The sequence below is a fragment of the Stigmatopora nigra genome, chromosome 2, assembly GCF_051989575.1.
Source record: "Stigmatopora nigra isolate UIUO_SnigA chromosome 2, RoL_Snig_1.1, whole genome shotgun sequence".
Lineage (NCBI taxonomy): Eukaryota > Metazoa > Chordata > Actinopteri > Syngnathiformes > Syngnathidae > Stigmatopora > Stigmatopora nigra.
Window position 1 is genome coordinate 3753089 of NC_135509.1, and position 9165 is coordinate 3762253.

General features: G+C 35.1%; 2 long non-coding RNA genes across 4 annotated transcripts; one reads left to right on the forward strand and one right to left on the reverse strand.

The window, feature by feature from the left end:
• Window positions 1-2639: 2639 nt before the first annotated feature.
• Window positions 2640-4010, forward strand: LOC144188176 (uncharacterized). 2 transcript variants are annotated; one of them, XR_013324927.1, is made up of 3 exons: window positions 2640-2677; window positions 3709-3786; window positions 3883-4010. It is a non-coding gene; the product is annotated as an uncharacterized LOC144188176 (long non-coding RNA). The 2 variants fall into 2 exon arrangements; XR_013324926.1 differs by having other exon boundaries at window positions 2644-2677; window positions 3877-4010.
• Window positions 4011-4959: 949 nt separating this feature from the next.
• LOC144181828 (uncharacterized) lies at window positions 4960-7994 on the reverse strand. 2 transcript variants are annotated; one of them, XR_013324725.1, is made up of 6 exons: window positions 7836-7994; window positions 7564-7656; window positions 6146-6206; window positions 5424-5518; window positions 5204-5349; window positions 4960-5050 (listed from the first exon to the last, which is right to left on the reverse strand). It is a non-coding gene; the product is annotated as an uncharacterized LOC144181828 (long non-coding RNA). The 2 variants fall into 2 exon arrangements; XR_013324724.1 differs by having other exon boundaries at window positions 4960-5127.
• Between the last annotated feature and the right edge of the window lie 1171 nt (window positions 7995-9165).

The following is a 9165-nucleotide window of genomic DNA, read 5'->3' on the forward strand; positions in this document are numbered from 1 at the left end:
CCACATGAATTTATTCATATATTTTTTTTCTTTATAATACTAATGACAAATGCATTCAGTCGCCATCTTGGATACCAAGTTTGTAGGTCACATGCCTGTTTTGACATAAGACTTTCAATAGCATCATTCAATCAAATGGGCAGCTTGACAGTGCATTGTTTCAAATTTGTTATTGAGAAACTTTACTTGCAGTGCCAATGACAAAGTGAATGGTTCACACATAGACAGTCATGTGTGTGTGTGTGTGTGTGTGTGTGTGTGTGTGTGTGTGTGTGTGTGTGTGTGTGTGTGTGTGTGTGTGTGAGATAGAGTATTTGTCAAGTAGAATGATTGCACTGTCCATGACGGGTCAACGGAATTGTGTGAAATATGTGATGGAATAGAATGTTGTATGTGAATTTAACAACTATTGGTTTCTAACCACAAAAGACACCTCAGCAATGGGCAAGGTTCTTTTGACAAGTCAGTGTTGAATTCACACTTCTACCTGCCACCAATCAGACGTTGTCCTCCTTATAAAAGTATAGTAATGTATTTATGTATAGCAAGAAGGCATGGAAAAAAATAGTGGGTTTTTTTTGGGTCACTAGGATTGTGTTTGCATGGCACTGCATTGTATGCAAGCATGTAAGGAACTTTGTTTTATTTCCTTTGCAAACTTTCTTCAGGTGAATGTTTGTTCTTTCAATACATATTCTGTCCTACCACGAGCTGCTAAAATAAGAAAATGAATCATGTATGATTTTTCAACAAAAGCCAGAGAATATTCCATGTGTAAAATAAATGTATTATACTATTTTGTATATTTTTTAAAGAAATACAGTATGTGCTAAAGACAGATTTTTATTGACATGATTTTCATACTCAAAGAAAAAAAAATGGTAAAAATTGAACACAGTAGACCAGTAATAAACAGTGGAATGTTACCAGTAGACTAAATCTTATTCCTTACAGAGTGCGTTGTCTATGTTGTTGATTTACATTGACCGTATTTTCTGGACTATAAGTCGCATTTTGGGGGAAATGTATTTGATAAAATCCAACACTAGAAGCATACATGTCATCAAAGCAATTTAGAATTAAAATAGAATAGAGAAAAACAGTCTGAATGAGTGTATGATATACTAACGTTACATATTAATATAACTTAAGAGTTATTCAGATGACTCTAGTATATAAAACATACTAACAAGTGGGAGACCTGGGTTCGATTCCCGGTTGTGACACTTTTTCACTTAGTTGTTTCTGTAGACTTCTTCTCAAGAAAGTCAAATGATTACAGAGTGTAGTCACTTGATTGTCGCAGAGGTAAGATCACAGGACTCCAGTCTGGGAGACCTGGGTTCGATTCCCGCTGTTGCTCTTTGGCTGATCACTGAACCAAGTAGTCTGACAAATGGAACAAGAAGGAAAAAAAAAACGTTTTAATTTATATTAAACACTTAGTCATACTTTTCAGTAAATGGTTATATTCAGAACTGCCTTCGTCAGGTCGGAAGACAGCTGGAAGGGGCCACTTTATGTCGCATTCTCGGGTCGGCCTTCGGCCGACCCTCAATCGCTTGCTTAGTCGTCGTCCGCCGACGCCAGGAAGTGAACTCACGTTCTCTCCATGCCAAGGCAAGTGTGCAACCCACTACACCAACTCCAGATTTCCCATGGTACTGCAGTTAGGAGGAAAAAGAGGGGGGACATGTCCAAGGTCTTTCTCTTCTTTTTGAGATGACACTTTTTCTCTCTCATGAGTATGCATCATATCGGCTTCACAAAAAGCTTTGCTTGTCGTTTATCTCGTGAGTCTTGTTTATGTGCGCGGTGCCAAATTGCCCGGGTGGGAAAGGGAAGAAGAATTTTAAAAAAAAGGGCGGTAGGGTGTTGGGCTTCATTCATTTTGAGAGGTTTCGGTAGAGAATATTTGCCCAATACCCTACTGTTCCTTATCCCTTTTCCTAGGGAAAAGCTTGGGGTGGGAAGAGAAATATATTTTATTTGAGTAACTATTTAAGAGGAAAAAAAAATAGCAAGAGAAGAAGCAGCTTCTTTAATTGCTGACTGCCTTTTTAAATGACTTCACAAAATTGTACAGATTAAAGAGAAAAGAAATAGAATCATATTGTACAGATATGTGACCAGCACTCCTAAGGAAGTTATTATTATTATTACAGCAATTAGGAGACATTGAACAACGCTGTACTATAAACATTTTCTGTAATTAACCTGAAACTGATGAAAGAGTCTACGATAATAAAAATCCTTGATCATTATGTAAAAAAAAAAAAAAGAACACAGTTATTGTTGGGTTTCTTTTTTAATAAATTATATCTAAACCACCACCAGATAACTTGTTTTTCTTTCCTGCATAGGAAAAATTGATTTGATCATCCTGATAAAGCTTTGGTTATCAGGGAGTTTTAGATCTAAGTATTTTTTATTGGTTATTTTATTGATGTATAGGGGAATTCCATAGATGAGCAGCAAAATCCTCACTTTACTGTATGAGCGTGGTAATTGCAAAATGACGCCACGCCACAGGAGGGCAGTAGTTGTTGGCTGCAACAAAAAAGAACAGCTATTGTGCGTAAGCGAACCAGCTGTTAAATTTGGCACATGCGCGGTACCTCATTCTTTCAGGAAGCCATTTCTCTTCCGGCGGTCGAGACACTTGCATCCGAACGAGGTAAGTTTTCTTGCGTTTTACGGTCATAATTGCGTTTTATCACGCCATCGTGAGATTTATTAGGAATCGATTGTGCCCAAAACGCCGGTTAATCTGTTACTTTAATGTCAGCTTCAACAAACCGTCGACAATTGAAGTTTGAGATCCTTTTCCTCTCCAGATGTGTGCCGCATCTGAACAGCTATTTTAGCATTAGTGACACGACTACACTTTTCATTTGGCTTTAATCGTATTGTCCGTTTTCTGTCCATTATTCCGTCGTGTAGAAATACTTTTAATCTAATCAAATAAAGTCGCGATGTCAACTTAAGTATAGTTAGTTTGATGGGTAGATGACATCAAGTGGCACGACTTGTGTTGTATGTAAACAGATTTCACACTTAACATTATTGATGCAAAATAGTTATGTCAACTTTCTTATAACTGTTATCGGTGCTGTTTATATTTAATCGCCTTATCTGTACTAAACGCCTCAATCTTTAATTGTTCTGATTTCACTCTAAACATTATTGATGCAAAAATAGTTACGTTTACTTTCTTCTAACTGATATTGCTACTGTGTATATTTAATCACCTTGTCTGATAAAGGGAAAAGAAAAGCACAACACGGCGCACTAACTTATTTTCATTTATTAGCTTGATCGTATATTACTAAGTGTTTTTCAGATTTATCAACATTAGTATAGTTAGTTTGATGGGTAGATGCTCTCTTCTAAGTTACATCCAGTGGCACTACTAATGTATGTGGAGATAGATTTTACCACAAGTTCTAAACACCCATTTCCAATTTGTAGTTCTGATTTCACACTAAAAAATTATTGATACAGAAATGGTTACGTCAACTTTCTTCTAACTGTCATTGCTACTGTATATATTTAATCGCCTTGTCTGAAAAGGGAAAGGAATAGCACATAGCACTCACTAACTTATTTTCATTCAATATCTTGATTGTATATTATTAAGTTTGTTGTAAGATTTCTCCATTTTGCAACTCCCAACTAGTTTGCTTAAATCAAGTTCTCTCTTTTTAGCAGCCGGATGCAGCTCTTCCAGAGTGCCCAGAACACACGCCCTCGAGGTTAAAGGAGAGGAGATTGGGCCAGCTCAAGGTAAAATTAATTCAAAAAAAAAACATTCAGCCTTTTTGGTGTATCTTGATTCTCTATATTAAGTTTTGTTTTCTTCTTTGTACACATCAGGTCCAGGTCCATGTCACTTGTGACTTGTCTGCACTTCAGAGATGACTGGCAGGCTTCTCAAAGGTTAACGTATTTGTTTATTGCAAAGTATCCAAGTCTTCATCCAAACTAAATAAAAGCTTTAAATATTATAATCTTGTGGAACTCCATGATGTGATATCTGATCTTTATGGTGAGGTTTCACTGAACATAAGTTGGTGTTGTGACCTCTTCTATAGGTAAAGTCCACAAGGATATTATTAAAGATTAGAAACTTCATTTAAGTAGATTTTTCTTAAGTCAATTTCCCAAGTACAAGACTAGTGTTTATTCTTTCTCCAAGTGTTTACTCCCCTTGGTTTAAAAAAAAAAAGTCCTAAATATATTCTCCAGCTTTAAAAGAAAAAAAATATTCTAAGTGTTAACTGCTCCAACTTTCTTTTAAAATATGGTTTATTCCTTCAGCTATTAAAATAAAAGTTAAATTCCCCTTGGTTTTAAAAAAAATTAAATCCTAAATATATTATTTCTCCAGCTTTTTAAAAAAATATTCTAAGTGTTAACTGCTCAAACTTTCTTTTAAAATATGGTTTATTTCTTCAGCTATTGAATCATAAATATATTATTTCTCCAGCTTTTAAAAAAAATATATTCCCCTGATGTTTGGATATTTAGTTTGTTTTCCCAGCTTTTTTGTTCTAACTTTTTTTATTGTTCATTCCCACAGCTTTTTTTCCTACATAGATGCCCTCAATTTTTTGCATTTATTCCCCCAGCTTTTTCAAAAAAAATATTCTAAGTGTTTATTTTCCTTATTTTTTGTTCATTTTTTTTTTCTAAGTGTTTATTTTCCTTTTTTTTGTTCATTTTTTTTCTAAGTGTTTATTTTCCTTTTTTTTGTTCATTTTTTTTCTAAGTGTTTATTTTCCTTATTTTTTGTTCATTTTTTTTTCTAAGTGTTTATTTTCCTTTTTTTTGTTCATTTTTTTTCTAAGTGTTTTTTTAATTTAATTTTTCTAAGTGTAATTTAAAATGTTTACTTGTAAATAAAATATTTTAACTTTGATTATGACTTGAATTTTTTTTAAAGACAAAACACATGCATACATTTAAAAGCTTTTATTTTGAAAAACTTGAGCAAAATGAAGTAATTCCTCCAGTCACCAGCAGGCAAAACAGGAAATAAAAGCTCCAGCTTTTATTTTGAAAAAGTTTGTAGATTGGTTCCCGTCGATGGTCCAGCATCGTAAAAAATCGAACCTTCTCCACCCCCTGGTGGAGAAGATTCGAAAATTGAAAAAGGGGGGTTAGTACACAGTTAGTTCAAAAAACAATGAGAAGGGCTCACCTTTTATTTTGAAAAGATGAAGTAGTTCCTCCTGTCACCAGCAGGAAATCCAGAAAATAAAAGCTCCAGCTTTTATTTTGAAAAAGTTTGTAGATTGGTTCCCGTCGTTGGTCCAGCATCGTAAAAAATCGAATCTTCTCCACCCCCTGGTGGAGAAGATTCGAAAATTGAAAAAGGGGGGTTAGTACAGTTAGTTCAAAAACCAATGAGAAGGGCTTACCTTTTATTTTGAAAAATGTCAGACTGGTTCACGTTGACCATCCAGCGGAGAAAAAAAATTAAGGCGTGTGAGCCTATCTGTTCAATGGTGGAATTCTGTAAAACAAGAAGGGGCCAATACATCAAGTTTAGGACAACTTTTATTTTGAAAAATGCATAGATCAGTGCTGGCTATTACACCAACACAGATCTATGCATTTTTCAAAATAAAAGGCAAGACCTTGCAAATGTTTGGGAAAATCTAAAAACATTTACAAGGTCTTTTATTTTGAAAAAATGCATAGCTTGGCACTAGACCAATCTATGCATTTTTCAAAATAAAAGGGAAGAACTTAACTTTTCACAAGGGGTCAATATATCAAGTTTAGGACAAAGTATGAACTTTTATTTTGAAAAACACATAGATCAGTGTTGGCTATTACACCAACACCAATCTATGCATTTTTTCAAAATAAAAGGCAAGACCTTGCAAATATTTTTACCTGACTTGGGGGTGCTGTAGCCAAACTTGACTTGGGTGGAATTCTCCCAATTCAGGTAAAACCTCACTTGCAAATGGTTGAGTAAAAAATATATTCACAAGGTCTTACCTTTTATCTTGAAAAAAATGCATAGATCAGCACTGGATGTTACACCAGAATTCATCTACACATTTTTTTCAAAATAAAAGGCAAGATCTTGCAAATATATTTTTTACTCAACCATTTGCAAGTGAGATTTTACCAGAATCAGGAAGAATGTCTGAAATGGGAGTGGTGTAGTCCATCTTGACTTGGGTGGAATTCTGGAAACAAAAAAAGGGTCATACAAAGTTAAGTAAAAAAAAAAACATTTGCAAGGTCTCAACTTTTATCTTGAAAAAATGCATAGATCAGTGCTGGATGTTACACCAGAATCAATCTATACATTTTTAAAAAAAATAAAAGGTCAAGTAAAAATACATTTGCAAGGAAGGTTTTACCAGAATTGGGTTAATCTTTTATTTTGAAAAAAGAATAAAACATTTGGGGCTAACTACTTTTGCCTTGAGTTTTTCAGTCAATCATTTAAAATTTATTCATTCTTAAAATGCTTTTTTTTCTCTTACACCAAGAAAAAAAGTTATTTTACCATACGCGAGTCAAAAATGACCCCTGCACTATGGTTGAATAAACGCCTCACTTATATTTTGTCAAAACTAAAAGTTAAAAGATCCAAGCCCTGAGGTCTTTAAGAAAGTTAATGGGGTAAAAGTACATAATTGTTTTAATCTATCACATATTAGCGGTTCCACTACATGGCAGATTATTTATTTAAATTCAGAAAAATGTGAAAAGCCACATTGAAACTCAAGCAAAAGCTACTTCTCTACTTCCCACTATAGTATTTATTTTAAAAATTTAATTCAATAGGGATAAACCTACTTTAAATTTTTCCTTTTCCATGTCTGGTCTACATTAACCAAGATAATTAAGGGATTACTTTTTAGCCTAGAGGTCTTTGAGAAAGTTAAGGGGCTAAAATTATATAATTTATTTAAGTGCTCAGTGCCACTGCATGGCAGCCTACTTTTTAAAATTCGGAATAATGTGAAAAGCCACATTGAAACTCAAGCAGAAGCTACTCTTCACTTGCCACTATAGTATGTTTTTTAAATTAAATTCAATAGGGATGACCCTACTTTAAATTTTTCCTTTATAGCAGCCATGTCTTTTCTACATTAACCGGGATAATTGAGGGATTACTGTTTAACCCTGAAGTCTTAAAAAAGTTAAGGGGCTAAAATTATATTATTTATTTAAGTGCCTAGTGCCACTACATGGCATATTACTTTTTTTAAATCAGAAAAATGTGAAAAGCTACCCCACTTGCCACTATAGTATTTTTTTAATTAAATTCAATTGGGTTGACCCTACTTTGCGGTTTTTCATCAACCGCGATAATCGAGGGATTACTGTTAATTCCTTTTGCATCCACTAATGCATTTGTGTAGGTGACTTATCCACAGATTTTTACTGTTAAAAAACGCAAAGTTAGTTTGTGATTTCATTCAAAATTTGAATGCATCATGATGAAAAACGAGCCAATTGCGCAAATCCTTGAATGCTGAAAGCTGAAGTTTAAATATTAAACGGAGAAAATCGGAACTATTCAAAAAATACCCCCTTTGTTATGGCGTCGACCAGTTGATCCTTTCTGGTCGTTTCGGCCACATTCTTGATGTTTCCCAGTAGTCGGTGGTGCTCGTTGAGGGACTGAAACACACAAAGGAATGATTAGTTTTAAAACAAAGAGCGATCGGTAACGCAATGTAGCCAATTTGTTTGCAAACATTTGGCCGTCATGGCTGCATCACGCTAACGGAGCATGCTACCGTCAACGATCACTCTTAAGATGAGAACCGGGGCTTCGAAATCCCCAAACGACGACATACAACATGTGCAGCAGCGTCTTGTGCGAAGTTTGTCAGAGTTTCTTCGGGAAATCGTCAGTTCTGAGCAACTCTGCAATGCACGCCCGTGCAGCCTTCCGGCACCTAAACCGTCTTGGCGTCTGACGTCGCCTATTTGAACTCTAACCTCGGCCACGCCTATTAAACATAGACACACACAAAACAGATTTTTTTTCATAATAACGTGCATTAGTCAGTGTGTGTGTGTATGTAAAAGGTTATATTCCGGACTGCCTTCGGCATAGGTCAGTGTTTCTCAAATAGTGGGGCGCGCCCCCCTGGGGGGCGTGGTGCAATACCTGGGGGGGCGCGTGTAACCCTGGGAACAGGATTTTATTTGGCCGTACTAGTATAAAGTGTAATTGCGCATCCACTACAGTAGCTGGCAGTGGCGCTCTCATTTATTTTTTATTTCAGGCATTGATGCACTTAAAATCTTTTCTGTTGCAGACTTAAAACAAGATTTAATAAAGTTATTATTTGTAAGTTTGACTATATTTCTTTCTTTTCTCCCCTTTTCTTTAATGTTTATAAGGATAAAATGTTGTACTTATAACAATTTTCTAAAATGATTTTATTTATAGTCACGGTGGGAAGTGTGTGTGTGTGTGTGTGGGGGGGGGGGGCAAATAGTTTTGCTCTTGCTAGGGGGGGGCTAACAGAAAATAATTGTGAAGCACTGACTTAAACACTTAGGCATTTTAACTTATTCTTTTAACTGAATATTTGGAAAATCTTTGCACCAACCAATTAGAGAAGCAGTAGTACTTATAGTTTTATCCAAGGAAATGGGGTTAAACACTTAGTCATTTTTTTGGACAAAATGCTCCATCCACCATTGAAGACTTATTCAGTTAGACACTTAGGCATTAATACTTATACTTTTACCTGAACAATTGTGGGAAAATCTTTGCTGCAACTGGGAATTGAACCCAGGACCACACCGATGGCAGACTGATGACATATCCACTGGTCTACCAACCAATGAGATAAAGCAGTACTCGCTTGATTACATGGACATTGTCAAGCCACAACGGGATTATCCTGTTGTCTAAAGTATGTTAAAAGTGACAATTCATGTCCCAATATAGGAAATTGGAATGGGTTGTCAATCATGCATAATGCATATTAAATAGAGTATAGCAACGCTGTAAATCTTGTGCACATATAAACTGTACCCTTAATTCAGTATTAACTTTTTTGGGTAAAAAATACGGCTTAAATGCAAGAAAATATGGTAAGCTTGCTATATTACTTTAAAACTTAAATCAACTCTAAAACTCAAGTTTTTCTAAATTAACAAGAGGTGATT